The sequence below is a fragment of the Castor canadensis genome, chromosome 16 (genome assembly GCF_047511655.1).
Source record: "Castor canadensis chromosome 16, mCasCan1.hap1v2, whole genome shotgun sequence".
Lineage (NCBI taxonomy): Eukaryota > Metazoa > Chordata > Mammalia > Rodentia > Castoridae > Castor > Castor canadensis.
The window spans coordinates 14,082,964-14,100,365 of NC_133401.1; the positions used below are offsets into that span (position 1 = coordinate 14,082,964).

Genomic DNA, 17,402 nt, shown 5'->3' on the forward strand with positions numbered 1-17,402 from the left:
CTCTATTCCTCCATGGCCCTGGCTGCCAACCCCAATACACAGGGCCAGAGGCCATGTCACTCAGTGCTTTTCAGGTCCAAGGAAACAGACCCTGTTCCCTGGGCACCTGGCAGGCCATGCCATCCTGCCCAAGCACACCTAGGTAGCCCAGATTTGAGCCAAGATGTGAGGAGGAGTTGTTTCTGTCTTTAGAAGCTGGGGTCACCTCTTGTGATGGAGGAATAGGACTTGTCTCAGACTCAACATCAGTGAATGGAAGAGGGGACAGCTGGAATCTTTTAGTGTGTGTGTTGTGCTGAGGATGGAACCCAGAGTGTACTGCATGTTGGGCAAGTGCTCTATCACTGAACTACATTACTAGCCCTGGTTAGGATTTTTAAAAACAAGTTTGTGACATCACTAATGGCTGTACTTGTGGCTTTCTGTACAAACAGGACTTCCCACTATTGACATCACATGTGGCTTCTTTCCATTGCTCCAGATGGTCCATCGCCCCCCATCACATCCCCTCCAGTCTCACATTTCCATCCAGAGGCAAACTTCTGCCTCTCCTGCCATGCATCCTCTAACCCAGCTGCACAGTATTCCTGGCTTTTCAACGGGAGGCCCCAGTCATCCACACACGAGCTCATTATCCCCAATATCACTGCAAATAACGGCGCATCCTATACCTGCCACTGGCCTCAGTAGGACCACAGTCAAAAATATTCTAGTCCTTGGTAAGTGGATCCCTGGAACATGAGTGGCAAGCTCTGGGGTGGAGGCCTGGGTTTTCTGGAAAGAGCAGGAAGAAGTTCATCCCCAACTTGTGTGCATAGACAAGGGCAAATCCCAGTCCTCTTTTGGAGCCTCCAGCTCCAGTTCTGAGCCACTCTCCTCTTGCTTTTCTCATTTCTTATGGCTGACCTGGGATTTCAGCTTGAAATTGTGAGGAGCTGGATCTTCCAGCCCTACAGAGCCCCCAGGACCAGGCCTGCTGCCACCCTCAGTGGAAAGTGGAAGAGTCTATAAGGTCAGGTAGCTTCCATCTGACACTAACTGATCCCTTTCCATAAACTTTCTGTTTTCCTTTACCTCCTTCTTCATCTACAACTAATACCCAGGGCTTTGAAACACACTCAGGCTACTTTTCCCTAAATGAAAGGAGGAAACCCCATCAGATGGGGGATGAGCTGCTCAGAGCTCTCCTCCTGTCCCACCTGGTGACATGGCTCTGACTCCATGTGATGTGTGTTGGGTTAGGTTGGGGTGGACAGGAGACCTAAGGGGCCTGTGGTAAGTCTGGTTAAATTTTAAGACTAATAAGTGCCAGAGCCTCCCAGGCTCAGTTGTAGGAATTTGAGGAAATTGAGTCTCTGGACCAATGACTCTGACCTGTGTCCTGACCGTTTAAGGCTGTGGACACCAACATGTGTGATACATCACACAGAAATGTGAGGGACGCGGGCTTACAGAACTGGAGCTTCACCCTGGAGTCCGTGTGTGGGAGAGAAGATTCCAGGGAAAGTGAATGGAGCTCACTCAGAGTCATGTAGAAAGCAGCTGAAATAAAGAGACCCTTTCCTTCACTGGCTCTTTCTGTTCTCATGGGAACTTCTCAGTGCAGAAATTCACCTGAAATTCCAGTCAGCTCTCTCCTGTGTCACGCAGGGGAAATATCTAAGTTGTTACCACAACTTAGCTCCTGTATTCATATGATACAGGAGCTGGGCGACAGTAGCCGGGGTAAGGCTGGGATCCAAGCACAGGGAGGGGTGAGGTTCCCAAGAGCCCTGCAGCCATCAGAACACAGAGAGTCCCCACCATCCAGGGACTCATGATTGTCTGTTTTGGCCACTGAATTCTCTTCTGCCCAAAAGGCCAGTGCCCAAGATGTCTTCATGTCTGAGGACACAGAGAGTGGCTGTCAGAGTAACCTTAGGTGTGCTCCAGGCACTGCCTGGAACCTCTGTTCCTGTTTTCCCCACCTTTTTCCACTCTGTGCTTGACTGGGCTCACTGGTCCAAACTTCTTCTCCACACTTAAGCATCCAAGGGCAGGGGTCCTTGCATTATTACAGGTTTATTATATGGACATTATTATAGGCTACTATAATTAAAAATGAGCACTTTAGCCAACTGAAAATGATGATAGACCGGGACTAATGCTATGATATGCCATCTCAGTTCACAAAGCTGAGCATTGTTCAGGACTTCAAACTTGTGACTGAGTTGTTTTTGTTAGTTGAGTTCCGTGTTTCTCTGAAACACAGCATGACGGGCCAGTGTGAGTAATAATGAATGCTTCTCCAAATTGCAAATCGTGGGAGATGAAGAGCAATCTTGTGACATGCAGACTCAGTTCCCACAGGGCCCTTTCCTGGCTCCATGGTGATGGGACAATGTGTCTCTTCCTGACCTGGTCACAGGATGTCCACCTGCAGGTGTGTGGAGGTGTGTCCTCCACCTGGGCCGCTGCGCCCAGTCCTTGTCTGAGTCCCTGGGCAGGGAGGTGGCCTTACACCTCCTCATTCTGATGAGGAAATGTCACAGGAGTTTGCTGGCTAAGATATGGAACACTGAGACAGTTTAGCAGGAAGCAGCATTTTACTGTGCCAGCACAGACTCAGCGGACTCATGTCCAAAGGCTGAGCCCCAAGAACAAAGGGGTCTCACCTTCTATCCCCTTGCAAGCAGGTTACAGAAGCAAAAAGCAAGGTCTAGTCCATAGATGGTTATATTTAATTTTATTGGCTACTTTAGTGCTGCGTGACTTTCCCCTCCCTGGTGCTACGTGACCTTCCTCATGTTCAGATTCCTCAGGTTTTATCTCTCTGCTATGCCGTCCCTACCTCCCTGCTACTTTCTCAGGACTCAGGCCTAGTGTGTTTTCTTCTGATCCTCCTCCCTGTTATAGCACCACATTCTACAAACAGCTCTCCCTGCAGTAGTGCTCCAAGAATATTCTGCCAACATCTGTGTGTTGTCTAAAATAACCAGCAGATTTTCATGCTATGGTCTGGTCATTGTTACTCCTTGTAACAGATGCACATGGTCTCATTTAAACAAGGTCACGCCTCCTGCCTTTTTTACCTTGCAGCCAGGAGCCTGGTGTCCTGGTGCCCCTCTCGGCTCTGATTCATTTCACACCTCCTGCCCCTCCTCAACTCTCCTGCCTCCCCGTCTCATTGTAAAGAAAAGACCTTGTGATTGCTCACAGTTCATCAGCTGGACAAACCACTGAACCTTCCACTTTCATGATCTTTGTGAATCTGTTGAGTGTCTTTTCCCATGTCACATGTTCACAGAGTCTGGGGAAGAGGTTGTGGACATCCTTGAAGCTCCTTGTTCTGTGTACTGCACCTCTCAGACCATTTAGTCATCTTTTGCTGAGTTGCCCTCCTTGGTATCAGCTTTGCAATGATGTCCACTGCACCCTCCAGCTCCTCTGAGGGGGCAGGGGCACACAGCACCCCCACACATTAACTTCTGAGTGGTGCTCAGCTATTAGGAGCTAAAGAACAGAGAGATCACAGTTCACCTGCCTTTCCTGGTCATCAGCACCATGGACAGAGCCGCAGGCCCACTGGTTCCCAGGCTCTGCAGCTATTATGTCCCCTTCTCATTGAGGGACCTTAGGATCATTGCCATGTTTACCACATCTTGTGCCTGTCATCCCTCAGTGTGGCAGTGGGGAGGCTGGGAGCAAGCTCTAACTCACAGTGAGTGTTTTTGTCCCTGAGAGTAAGGGCTGGGTGTGTGGCTCGGTGACAGAGTATTTGTCTACCAAAAGCAGCTCCCTTTTCAGCCATCAGAAGAACCATATCAATCAACCAATCAGTCAGTCAATCAATCCTTTGTGATTCAAGACAATATTTTCCACTAAAAATGTTGGAATCTTTTCCTGGTTAACTCCTTGCCTCAGTGCCTGACCTTTTAATCAGCACATCACCCAGTGTGGAGACCCCCTGAGCACAGCATTCTCTCTCCTTCCAGGACACCAGCTATGTCCCTGGGAAAGAGAGCCAGGTGAGTCTCTGGACTGCTCTGCCAGCTCCTCAAAGCCTACCTTGTCACTCCATCTTCCTCATTCCCAACTCATCCCATCCACAGAGTAATTCTGCTCCTACAGACCCAGCCCTGACTTCTAGGGACTCAGGCCCAGTCCATCCCATGTCCCTGAAGGTCTCACACTCACACCCCCAAGTCACCCTGTGTCAGGATCACTGTGTGCTCAGGGAGCCTCTCTTCCTTGCATGGGTGCAGCTCCCACCTCACATCTCACATCTGAGCAGTACCAGGGTCATCTCTTCTCTGTCCTGGCACCCACTCTTCCTGTTTGGGGCCTCTCTCATCATCTACTCTGGACACAGCCCAGCTCCTGACAGGCCCCAGATCTATGCTGATCCTCCACAAGGAGAAGCATTCAGGGAGTAATGGGCACTAGAACATTCCACCATCAAGAACGTGTACTGCTGTGAGCCTGTGGTCTTCCCTGTCATCCTGGCTACTTGGGAGGCTGAGATCAGGAGGGTCATGGTGGAGGCCAGCCATGGCAAATAGTTTGGGAGACCCCCATCTTCAAGCAACTACAGCAAAATGGACTGGAGGTGATGTTCAAGCTAGAGAATCTGCATTGCAAGTGTGAAACACTGGATTCAAACCCCAGCCTTACAAAGAAAGGAGAGAGAGAGGGAGGGAGGAGGGAGGGAGGAAAGAAGGAAGGAATGAAAAGGAGAATCCTCATGCCTGTGACAGTGACAGACATAAACACAGCTCTTCTCACCATCCAGCCCCCAAGGTCAACCCCAGACCAAGTTCCTCCCCAGCCCCGCTGCAGCAGGTCAGCGTCCTTGCTGCTCTTTCTCCAGAAAGGCAGGTTCCAGCCTCTGTTGAAGTAGCCTGTCTTCCAGGCCTGAAGCTCCAATTTAGCCATCTGCCTGCCTCAAGGTCATATATCTGAGCCACCCCTCCCTCAGGTGCTAATGACTCCCCACCCTCTGTACCTCATCCTGTCCTAGTCACACCTGTGCCCTGGTCCCAAGATTCCCCTGAGCATCTGCAGGGATGGTGCTCACAGAGGTGATGGCTCACGGCCATGGCCAGATTTAAAGGGAATGAAAAGAAACTTGGGGTGGAATAAACAAGCAGCAGATCATGTTCAGCCTCCTTCTTCACTGCTCAACTGGACTGTGCATGGCTATCAGACAAGGAGATGAAAAGAAACCTCACGACGTCCAGTGAACATTTCCTTCTCATCGCCTCTTTTACCTGTGGGCAACACCGGACCCACATGGCTACCCCAGATGTAAGGCTCCACCATCTGGGCATGGGTAGGTGAGCAAACCTCAAACACCATTACTTGTAATTCACAAATACTCCACCCTCTGCAATGACAGCGTCCATTGCCATCAAATGTGGATAGCGCCACTCTCCCTCACAGTCAGGGAAGTGGAAACACATCCCTCATGCCTTCATCTCAGGAGGTGAAAATAAACAAAATTAATATCAGGATACCTCAGAAGATGGAAGAGCTCCCTGCAGCAGGGCAAGAGGACTCTGGTTCTGTGTAACCCCAGAGCAGTTCCTGTGCTTCTGAGGAGAGTGGAGGTCATAAAGTGTGACAGGTGTCTCTGATATGAAGCCTGGTCCTCTGCTAAGGTAGACCCCTGATGAGGTCTGAGAGGATCCACACATTCCCTGACACAGTGAGGATCAGAAGCCCTGAGGTTGGAGAGGATGGAGAAACCCAAGAGCAGGAAGAAGAGGCTGAGAACCCCACAGCAGCCCTAATTTCAGGACTCAGAAGTCTGAGGTCTTTGGGGTGGGGAAGGGTGGAGCGCTGTGGCTCACATGAGGACACAGGGACATTGATCCACCCCTCTTCTCACACACTCAAGAGCAGTGCAAGGTTTGGAACACAGTGTTGGATCCCCAGTACTGCAAGCATAGCTTGGCCTGGCACACACCTTGGACCTTAGCTAATGACATCATATTGGTACCTCAAAGAAGACTTTGTTGGTCTTGAGACCACTGAGAATTCCAGATGGAATGTGATTCATTATTACAATTACACGGAAATTTGGTAAGTGCTTAGGAGGTGGTATCAAATCCTTAACTGACTCTATCTGCACTTTTCATACTGTCCACCAGAGGGCAACAGCTTCCCCAGCATGGCACCTCCCAAAGGGCTACTGACCTCAGTCTAGCAATGCCTGACCAGCCCCAGTCAGAACTCACCCTCCACCACCTTCTTCGCCAGCCTCCTTCTTTCTTTCTTTATTATTTATTTTTTTATTATTCATATGTGCATACAATGCTTGGGTCATTTCTCCCCCCTGCCCCCACCCCCTCCCTTACCTCCCCGCCCCCTCCCTCTTCCCCCCACCCCCTCGATACCTGGCAGAAACTATTTTGCCCTTATCTCTAATTTTGCTGAAGAAAGAGTATAGGCAATAATAGGAAGGAACAAGGGTTTTTGCTGGTTGAGATAAGGATAGCTATACAGGGAGTTGACTCACATTGATTTCCTGTGCATGTGTGTTACCTTCTAGGTTAATTCTTCTTGATCTAAACTTTTCTCTAATTCCTGGTCCCCTTCTCCTATTGGCCTCAGTTGCTTTTAAGGTATCTGCTTTAGTTTCTCTGCGTTGAGGGCAACAAATGCTAGCTAAGTTTTTAGGTGTCTTACCCATCCTCATAGCTCTCTTGTGGGCTCTCGCTTTTATCTGCCAGCCTCCTCCTTATGGCTCTGCAAGCTTCATTCTGATGCTGTCACTCTGCAGGCAGCTCCTGTCCCTTCTACCCTTTGTCCCTCTCAGGGGAATGTCCACTTGTCTTGTGATTTGTCTCAAACACAAATCCTTACCCAGGGCAGCTCTCTGTGATCTTCAACAAGCACAAGCCCCAGCTCCCCACACCTTCCCTCTTACCCTTTCTCAGTCTTCATTAATTCCCTCCTTCAGCTTTCCTTCTCATGGTGAGGTATGGGACTGAAACCTAACCCAAAGGAAGAGAAAGAAGGACAAGGGGCAGCACTGAGAGGGGAGAGGGACAGATAAGTCCTGGACACAGACTCCACCCCCAACCCATGTGACCCTGGGAAGAACTCTTGCCCTGGTGGAGGCTCAGCTCAGAGGGAGGAAAGACAACAGAGCTTACACCCAGTGCAGCCCTGATTGGGGGCAGATCTGGACCAGAAGCTCTGCTCCACAGAGGGAGGACAGAGTAGGCAGTAGACATCATGGAGACCCCATCAGCCCCTCCCAGGTTTGAAAGGGCATCCGCTAGCAGGAACTCATGCTCTCAGGTGAATGGACAATTCCCTGGGTGTGGGCAGGAGTAGGGGAGCACAGAGACTGGCTGGGGCCTATTGGGGAAGATAAAATCCTGAGAGGGGACATAGACCTTCTGCTTGGAGCCTGAGTGGAGAGGACACAAAGAGTGACATGGGCTCAGCCACAAAAAATTCTAGTGATCAGGAATTGGAAAGGAGGGGAAGAAAAGCTATTCCAAGTTGATCATCACTGGCCACTGTATTTGGAAAATTAATGTGAACAAGTATGTAAGGTGTCTCACCAAACAAAAATATAACTTATAATTAAATATGTCTTAGTTATAAACATCAAATTGACAGATCCCTGTTCATGCAGTGCTCTGAAAACACTGGTTCATTCCACAGGAACCTGAGCCTGTTCTAGGCACTCATTTACAACAGAGATCAGACCCATCCCTGTCCTAAGAGAGCTTTTGTTCAAGTGGGCAGCAAGACAGAGCAGCAAGGACATTAGAAAGTGAGGTCAGGGGGTGACAAGAGCCGTGGGGGGAAGAGTGCAGCGAGAGGTGAGAAAGGGAAGACCCAAGGTCTCCAAAGGAGGGGGTCAGTGTCTCCCCAGAATTCCCTGAGGGTGAGCCGGAATGTGAGGGCAGCGAGGGATGAGCCGTGCCAACACTGGGAAGAGTGTTCCACAGAGAAGAAGTGACAAGTTAAGGGTCAGAGAAGGAATGGAGGTCACGCTGTTGACCTGCACCCAGGAGACACTCATGCAGCACACAGAGATCACACACACACACACCCCAAGGCTGGGAGTAAAGACACCTGATCAGGGCTCAGTGTTCTATCTTTCCATCCATCATGAAGGTTACAATGTTGATGGAGTTCTCTCTTCTCCCTCTTAGTCTCACTTTTAACCGTCTGGAACCTGCCCACCACTACCCAACTCACCACTGAATCAGTGCCAGCCAACGCTGCTAAAGGCAGTGACGTTCTTCTACATGTCCACAAGTCGCCAGAGAACCTTCAAGGTTATTACTTGAATAACTTCAAGGTTATTATTCAAGGTTATCAGTACAAAGGGGAAAGTGTAGTCGACAGCCAGCAAATTGCACTATTTGTGATAACCACTCAAGAAACAAGGCCAGGGACTGTGAACAGTGGTAGAGAGACGATATATCACAATGGATCCCTGCTGCTCCAGAATGTCGCTCAGAAGGACACAGGATTCTATACCCTACAAATCTTAACCGGAGATATTAAATATGAAGACACATCTGTGCAGCTCCACCTACTTGGTGAGTGATTCTCTGTGATCTCTGGGTGTTGAGCGGGGTTATTCCACTTCAAACACAGGTGTGCCAGGCCTGCACTGTGCCTACCTCCCCTCTGCATTTTGTCCTCACATTGAGGTTTGGTTAGGACATAGTAATTGGACAAACATCAAAAGATAACCATCCTTCTTGTGTCTGATAGAGAGACAATAATCTGATGGGGTAATTGGTCCCCAGGGCCACTCCCTGGAAAAGACCATAGGACTTAGAGAGCTACCCTGAAGGCCTCCCGGGGATTTTCACAGACAAAGCTCTGTCCTGGGATTTCTCTGCCCCTAGTCCCATCTCAGGTTTATAACTCCAGATGACCCTGGAAAACCTGGGGCCAACGTTGGAATTTGGCCTCCTCTTTGGGTTGACTAAGAGCGGTGATTTCCTGCCTGTCTGCTCTCATAGCTCTGGGAACTGGTCACCAGCCAGTGCACTGCCCTGAGGGCCACATCTAGGCGAGGGCATCTGGGCCACTCCCTCTCCTGAGGCTCAGCACCTCAGACTTCTTCTCTGACCTCTTTGTCCCTCCAGGAGGACTCACAGCATAATATGACATGTAGGACTTCAGAGATCAGACTAAGACATTGCCATGCTCTGTACAGAAATATTCCTTTCAAGAATTGGTCTTAGATCTGGATATTAACACAATTATTACAATTTTTCCCAGTGTCACAAATTCCCATCTCAGATGTGTCAGACACGCATGGCCACAAGAGCCTGAAGTGCAGCAAGTTCATTCTCCCTGCCTTTGGCCTGCTCTTCTGCACTTGAAAACCTCCACAAGCTTTGCAGGAGAGACACAGGGTCTTTATCTGTCCTCTGCAGAGGGAGCAGGGACACTAAAGCCTAAGGACAAGAAAGAAGTTCTGCTCTGAAGACTATGGAGAGCACTATTTAGAGCACTCTTTCCTAGATCATTCCTGGGAATTATTGTTTTTGGGGTGTGCTTGGCTCATGCCAATTATCACCACATACCTGAGCAGATTGTTCAATCTTGCAGCCCCCAACCTATCCACAGCTCCAAATGCTCCATGTCTGCGTGTTTATGCTGTCTACTAACACACTTGGTACTCAGGCCAGACCATGTTGGCTCCTCAGTACAAGAAAAATGGGAAGTCAATCAGGACCCTTTTCTAGTACACCTTTGTAAAGCAGAGTCTCAGAGCATATAACTCAGGCTGAGCAGGGGAGGTCTGTCAAACTGAAGGTGCTGAGAACCCACTGGTCCTGAGGACAGAGAAGCAACACATCTATAAGGACCAGGAGAAACTCCAGAGGACTCTGTCGCAAGAGCCTGGGCCTGTCTGTCCATGGCCTAAGGCTTCAGCTAAGTTCACTCATGAGAAAGTCTGTTCTTTCACATAAATTCAGTTGGCCCCATGTTTTCTGAGTGCTCGCTCAGGTCCTCAGGCATCCAATGTAAGATCCACTCCTGCCTGGTTCTTTAAAAACTGAGGTTTGTTTGTTGGGAAGAGAGAGAGGGTGACTCTAAAGGGAAGAGGCCTCTGCAGGGATCACAGGTACCACACAGAACCATTTTCTCTCTGATATCTGCACAGCCGAGTTACCCAAATCCTTCATCACAAGCACCAACTCCAGCCCCGTGGAGGGCAAGGACTCTGTAACATTAATGTGTGAGTCTGAGACTCCAGACACAACCTACCTGTGGTGGATAAATGGTCACAGAGTTCCAGACAGTGACAGGCTGGAGCTATTCAAGGACAACAGGACCCTCACTTTACTCAGAGTCACAAGAGATGACACTGGAAACTATGAGTGTGGAACCTGGAACCCAGTGAGCACCAAATGAAGTGACCCTGTCACCCTTAATGTCCTCTGTGAGTAACTCTATTCCTCCATGGCCCTGGCTGCCAGCCCCAATACACAGGGCCAGAGACAAGGCCACTCAGTCCCTCTCAGGTTCAAGTACACAGTCCCTCATCCCTGGGCACCAGACAAGCCATGATATCCTATGCCAGGCCCATCCAGGCAGCCCAGATTTGAGCCAAGGATTGGAGAAGAGGCTGTTCCTGTCTGGAGAAGCTGGGGTCACCTCCTGTGATGGAGGAACAGGACATGTCTCAGACTCAGCATCAGTGAACAGAGGGGGCAGCTGGGATGTTTTAGTGTGTGCTGTGCTGAGGATGGAACCCAGGGCGCACCGCATGTTAGGCAAGTGCTCTATCACTGAGCTACATTACTCACCCTTGTTGGGACTTTTTTTTTATTTTGCAGTTCTAGGACTTGAACTCAAGGCCTACACCTTGAGTCACTCCACCAGCCCAATTTTGTTATAGGTTTTGTCAAGATAGGGTCTCACAAACTATTTGCCTGGGCTGGCTTGAACTGTGATCCTCCTGATCTCTGCCTCCTGAGAGCTAGGATTACAGGTGTGAGACAACGGTGCCCAGCTTGGTTGGGACTTTTTAAAAACAAGTTTGTGACATCACTCAGGGCTATCTTGTGGCTTTCTGTAAAGCAGGATCTTCCCTCTGTGGACATCTCATGTGGCTTCTTTTCGTTTGTTCCAGATGGCCCGGACACCCCCATCACATCTCCAGAATCACATTTCCTTCCCGGGGCCAACCTCAGCCTCTCCTGCCACGCAGCCTCTCACCCACCTGTGCAGTATTCCTGGCTTTTCAATGGGAGGCCCCAGTCATCCACACAAGAGCTCTTTATCCCCAATGTCACTGCAAATAATGACAGAATCTACACCTGCCTCGTCCACAACTCTGCCACTGGCCTCAGTAGGACCACAGTCAAGAATATTCTAGTCCTTGGAGTGTGGATTGCTGAAACGTGAGTGCCAATCTCTGAGGTGGAGGCCTGGGTTTTCTGGAAGAGCAGAGAGAAGCTCATCCCTAGCTTGTGCGCATAGACCCTGGCAAATCTCAGTCCTCCCCTGAACCTACAGCTCCATCCTTGAGTCTCTCTATCCTTTTGTTCCTCTCATTTCTCATGGCTGAACTGGGGTTTCAGCATGAAATGGTGAGGAGGGGATCTTCCAGCCCCACAGAGGCCCAAGCTCCAGGCTTGCTACCACACTTGGGGAGAGTGGAAGGGTCTATAAGGTCAAGTAGCTTCCATCTGTCACTAACCCATCCCTTTCCTTCAACTCTCAGTTTCCTTTTACCTCCTTCTTCATCTACAACTCATACCCAGTCTTAGACCATGCTCAGACTGCTTTTCCCCAAATGAGAGGAGGAAACCCAGTTAGGTGGGGAAACGAGCTGCTCAGAGCTCTGTTCCTGTCCCACCTGGTGACGGGCTCTGCTCTGACTCTATGTGAGGTCGGCTGGGTTGGGTTGGGGTGGAGAGGAGACATAAGAGGTCTGTGGTGAGTCTGGGTAAATTGTGAGACCAATCAGTGCCTGAGCCTCCCTGGCTCCGTTGTAGGAATTTGAGGAAATTGAGTCTCAGGATCAATGCCTCTTAGCTCTTCCTGGCTCTATAAGGCTATGGAGACCAGCACGTGTGATACACCACGCAGAAGTCTGAGGGACACTCGCTTGGAGTCAGGGAGCTTCACTTTGGAGTCCGTGTGTGCAAGGGAAGGCAGTGCCGAGGTGAATATTGATAGAAGGTGGGATGAGCAGCTGTTGTCAGCACTGGGTCCACCCTTCCAGAGATTTTATTCACCATGAAATACTCTTGGTAAGCCAGGAAGCCTATTTCCTTGTTAATAAAGAAATTTTTATTAGGCCGTTAATACCTGTTAAAGTCTTGAAAACTGGATTGGGCTCTCCTCATTCCCTAACAAATTGTTTTACCAGAAGCTCTTGCAATCACTATTCCATGTTATCCTTCCCCGACCCAGAGATGGGGCTCATAATCCCCTTCCCCAACTTACAGAGCAGCATGTACAAGAGATGGGAGCCTAATCTTTTACAGAGCATCCCCAAAAACATGTGCTGAAAATAGAATTCCCAACACAACAGGGATCAAAGATGGCACCCAATGGAAAGTGGATAGGTGCTGAAGGCTCTGCCGTCATGAATGGAGCCCTGCTGCTGACCCAGGAGTGGGCCAGTTAGCAAGGATATAGATTCATCATGAAGGGATGAGGTTCTCCCCTTCCCTCCTCTCTCTCACACAAGCTCATGGGATGCCTTCCCAATCTGTGATGCAGCAAGAGGCCCTCAGTAGATAGCCCCTTGATCTCAGAATTCCCAACCTCCAGAACAGTGAGCAAAAAAAAGGAAAAAACACAACAAAAAACAAAGAACACTGTTCTTAATAAATTATCCAGCCACATGACATTCTGTTATAGCAATACAGAATGAACTCAGACCATCACAAAAGTTCTAGAAAGAGAAGACACGTGAACACCTGAGGATTGGGACCCATGGACTGAGAAGAGATTTCCCATATGAATCCTACAGAGACATCTAAGGGACCATTCTGGGGTCACCCTGGGTGATCTGGGGTCAGAGGGAGGAGCATTCCTCCTTACAGATCATCACCTACACAAAGACACCCAACCTTGCAAAGAGTAGGGCCATCTAGGGGTCACCTTACACAGCTCACTGTGGCACCTAGAACTGGAGGAATGTCTGAGAAAGGAGCCAGGCCCTGGCCCCACTCAACCCCTGAGCTTCAGTTTCCTCATCTGTGAAATTATAACACAAAGCCTGGCTCTTCAAGTTGTTGTGGGGACATTTATTAGACCAATGGCATTAAAGTCCTTATCACAGGGCCTGCAGGGTCACGGCTCAGGCAATGCAATTGCTGGTAACACTTCCATGAACTTGGTTGTTAGCTGGTGAGTCAGGCAGACCTGGGTGAGCATGTTACTGTATCACTGACCAGCGGGTGACCTGGGTTGGTTATTTACACACATGGTGTCAGACCCTACATCTGCACTATGAAGTGACATCTGCTGCTTCTCACGGGACAGAAGGTTGATTTAAGATGTAGGGAAAGTGACTTCTACTGGGCTGACCCATAGAGGGCCCCTGAGAGCAGGGAGTCACCACCACCATCATCATCATCACTCCTAATCTTCGTGCTGACCAGTTAGGACCTGTCCTCCAGGACTGTCATAGGAGGGAGAAGAGGAAGCAGAGGAAGAGGCACTAACAGGAACATGACAGAGCATGGTACAGGTCGCAGGAGGGGGAACATGAGAGTTAGAGCAAGTTCAGGTTTCAATAGGAAATGAAGCAATGCTGACATCCGCACAGTTGTGGACGTGGAGATGACAACACCATAAAATACTCTCGGACCTTTAGGGACACATTTTCTGGTCCCTTTCCTGCAAGGTCCCTTGTGGCTCTTCTGGACACAGTTCTTCCCTTTTCTCTTCTCTCTTCAGCAGCAGGAAAAGCTTCAGGCCTCTCTGTGGGGGCCATCACAGCCATTGTGACCAGAGTTGTGCTTGGTGTGATTCTGGTGGCCGCAGTGACCTGTTTCCTGTTCCTCAGAAGGACTGGCAGGTACTGAGGGCTCTCCCTACTTGACCCCACCTGTGGCTGACCAGGGTGGAGACCTCGGGTTCTGGACCTGGCTCCTGTCCCCCAACCTCCCAGGGAAGCTTTCCCCTGTTCCACCAGCTCCTCCTCACTAAGTGTTGACCCCAGGCTGCTCCTCAACTCTTCCTCCTCCGTAAATGGCACAATCAGGAACCCAGCCCGGGCTCTGTCCTGATCCCTCACACAGCAAACCTGCAGCACTGCCTGGGAGTGCTTGCTCAGCACACACTCTTCCCTGTGTATTTTACCCACCACCCAGGGAGGTGTCACAGCCCAGGATCTGAGGGGCAGTCATGGTCGAGGTGATGCAGGGAGAGTGGAGGAGCCTGGACAGGCTGGGTGGGGTCAGTTCTCCCCACGGCTGCTGTGCTGTCCATGGTCCCTTACAGGTGAGATGCAACTGCCAGGGCCTAGTCAGGACAGCAGGTCCTGAATGTCCTGTGTACTGCCAAGGCAGATAGAGGGAGAAGACAAAGCCACTGTTACATTTCAGCCCTGACAGTTCATGGAGAATGCCGATGCATGCGGCTCTCCCAGGGTCCTGTCCACACAGCTGGCCCCGCTCTCCCTCCCAGGCCTGGACTTTTCCACTAAGTCAAACCCTCAGGTTGCCTACTTTCCTGGGACCTCAGTCCCTTTTCTGGGTCCCTAGATCAGTACTGAGTCTGTGTTGCCTGAGTGACTTTCTGCTGAGGCCCAGGACAGAAATTGATTCTGAAGGTTTTGCTCAGTTGCCCTCTCCAGGGTCCCTTGCTCTTACCACAGAAGTGATGGAAAGAAGAGGTGTCCACACCACACTTAAAATGGGGTCCCCTCCTCATCCCCTGTCTGCACCCAAGTCTGTGACCTCTCCCTGCCCCCTTATTAACAAACCTGAGCTTTTCTAGGGGCCCCATCATCAGAGAGCACTGGCCCCCTGCATCCACTCCAGGTAAGTGACACTTAACCCCACGTTGTGACTAGAACCCCCAAACTATCCACCCTGGCAGTCACCCTTGGGGGGTCTGATCCTTCCCTGAGGCTTCACAGAGATCAGAGAAAACACTAGGCACAGTGGACCCCAAACTCCAGGTCAGCACAGACCCATGGGATCCAGTCATGGTTACCTCCTCAGCCTCAGTTACTCACTTGACACTAAAACCTTGGAGAGTGTCTCCCTCAAAATGCTGTGAGATCAGAGGACCTCCCACAAGTTTCCTATAGGAAGGGCCCATACCTCCTCACACCCTCCTGCTAACTCCTGACTGTGCCCTTAGGTCAAGGACCCTTGGACAGCTCCACTTCCATGGTAAGCCTGTCCCTCCCCCTTCACAAAGGGGTTGCCAGCTCTGCAGGCTAAGGGTGGGTTCAATTTCCCCACTTCAGTACAGGCCCATTTTCCCACATATCAGGACAGTGTTAGCCCAGCCAAGCAAGTACTGAGCCTTTCTACAGGGTCAGGATCACACTCGCCCAGTCTTGACCCCATCCCGGGTGTCCCTGACCATCAGAGAGTACTGCTGGAGACCAGCAGGTGCAGTGTGGGCTCTGGGAGCATCAAACACTGGGACAAGAAGTGTGCTGGGTGGGCACAGCTAGGACTTGAGGAGGAGTCATCTGGGTTGGAGGATGGTGTGTAGGAGCTAGAGTTGTTCACTCCAGAGGTGAAATGGGGAAGTAGAAATAGGGAAGTAAGCTCTGCCTGTCAGAGACCAGAACCTTCGATCTTTGCCTGGCACTTGCTCACTGCAGCCTCAGCTTGGGTGGTTCTCCTTCCCTTTCCCCTGCCATCTGTTCCCTCTCCCCCCTTTAGGCCCCTCTTCCTGGTTCAAATACAGCTGTTCCCATCTACCAGGCGAGTGTGAGAGATGAATGTTCTGGTCCCACTGGCCAAAGGAGACCCAGGACCTGCCATAACCCATACATGCCTGGGCTTTGAGATTCAGGAATTAGCAGTAAAAAGGGGATGAGGTGGTGGTGAGCAAAGGAGGGAAGGCCTGGGGACTGGACTCCTGAGTTAGGTCAATGCAGATAGCAATCTGGGTGGGACAGGGCTTGGGAGACGCTGGACCCTGATGTGAAGGGGACACATGGCTCAGAGGCCTCTTTATTCATTTTACAGGACTTACTAAAATGTGACATGGACATTTATGATCAGATCAACCACAAAGGACATGTGACTTCTTAGTTTTCTCTAGAAATTTCTGCATTTGGATCAAGGAAATTCCTTCTAGAACCTCAGACTCTGGCTTGTGGTCAGAGATGGACCCTAAGCCCCAAGGAGACCGTGACTTGGGGAGGAAGGGCTATTGTGGGTTTCTTGGGATCCAGACAGGCTGACCAAGGCTCTGGATGGGACAGACCAAGGTCACCTGCCCTATATAAATAAGGGAGAGTCTACAGAGTGTGAATGGAGCTATAAGTGTCAACTGGAAAGCAGCTGAAATAAAGAGACCCTTTCCTTCACTGGTTCTTTTTGTTCTCATGGGAACTTCTCTGAGCAGAAATTAACCTGAAATTCCATGCAGGGGAAACATCGTCTCTACATTGTTTCCACAATACAAGCTCTGTATTCCTATGATACAGGAGCTGGGAGGTAGGAGCCAGGGTCCATGCACAGGGAGAGGTGAGATTCCCAAGAGCCCTGCAGGCTGCAGAGGACTCAGAGGTCCCCACCATCCAGAAAATCACCGAGTGTCTCCTGTACTAGAAATGAGGATCTAGGGAGTCTTGAAAGGACTCTGTTCTGTGTACCAAAACTCTCACGGCCATTTTGTCATATTGTCACTGAGTGACACTTCTCTGTATCAGCCCTTCAATTACGTCCACCGCACCCTCCAGCTCCTCTGGAGCTGCACACGGCACCCCGACACGTTCTCAACTTCTGAGTGGCGCTCAGCTGTTAGGAACTAAAGAACAGTGAGATCACAGTTCACCTGCCCTTCCTGGTCATCAGCACCATGGACAGTGTCTCAGGGCCGCTGGTCCCCAGGCTCTGCAGCAGGGAGGAGGCAGTGAGAAGGCAGGGGAGACAGGTGTGGGAGTGATGGAGTGAGGAAGCATTTGCAGAGCCAGTCACTAATTTCTGTATTGTGCGCCCTTGCACATGGAGGGACCTTAGGTTCATTGCCATGTTTACCATATCTTGTGCCTGTCACATTACTGCACTCCTGAGTGTGGCTGTGGGGAGGCTGAGAGCAAGCTTTAGACCTACTGTGGGTGTTTCTGACCCTGAGAGTGAGGTCTGGGTGTGTGGCTCAGTGGCAGAACGCTTGCCTACCACTCCCTGTTAGACCATCAGGAGTGCCAGATCAATCAATTTTTCAGTATACTACTTTCCCCTAAAAACACTGGAATCTTTTCACTATTCACG

At 50.3% G+C, this 17,402-nt stretch overlaps 1 long non-coding RNA gene across 2 annotated transcripts; it reads left to right on the forward strand.

The window, feature by feature from the left end:
- Positions 1–13,644: 13,644 nt before the first annotated feature.
- Positions 13,645–16,495, forward strand: LOC109688532 (uncharacterized). Of its 2 annotated transcripts, XR_002212622.2 has the most exons (4): positions 13,645–14,014; positions 14,938–14,981; positions 15,307–15,338; positions 16,152–16,495. It is a non-coding gene; the product is annotated as an uncharacterized lncRNA (long non-coding RNA). The 2 variants fall into 2 exon arrangements; XR_002212621.2 differs by lacking the exon at positions 15,307–15,338 and having other exon boundaries at positions 13,655–14,014.
- Positions 16,496–17,402: the final 907 nt, after the last annotated feature.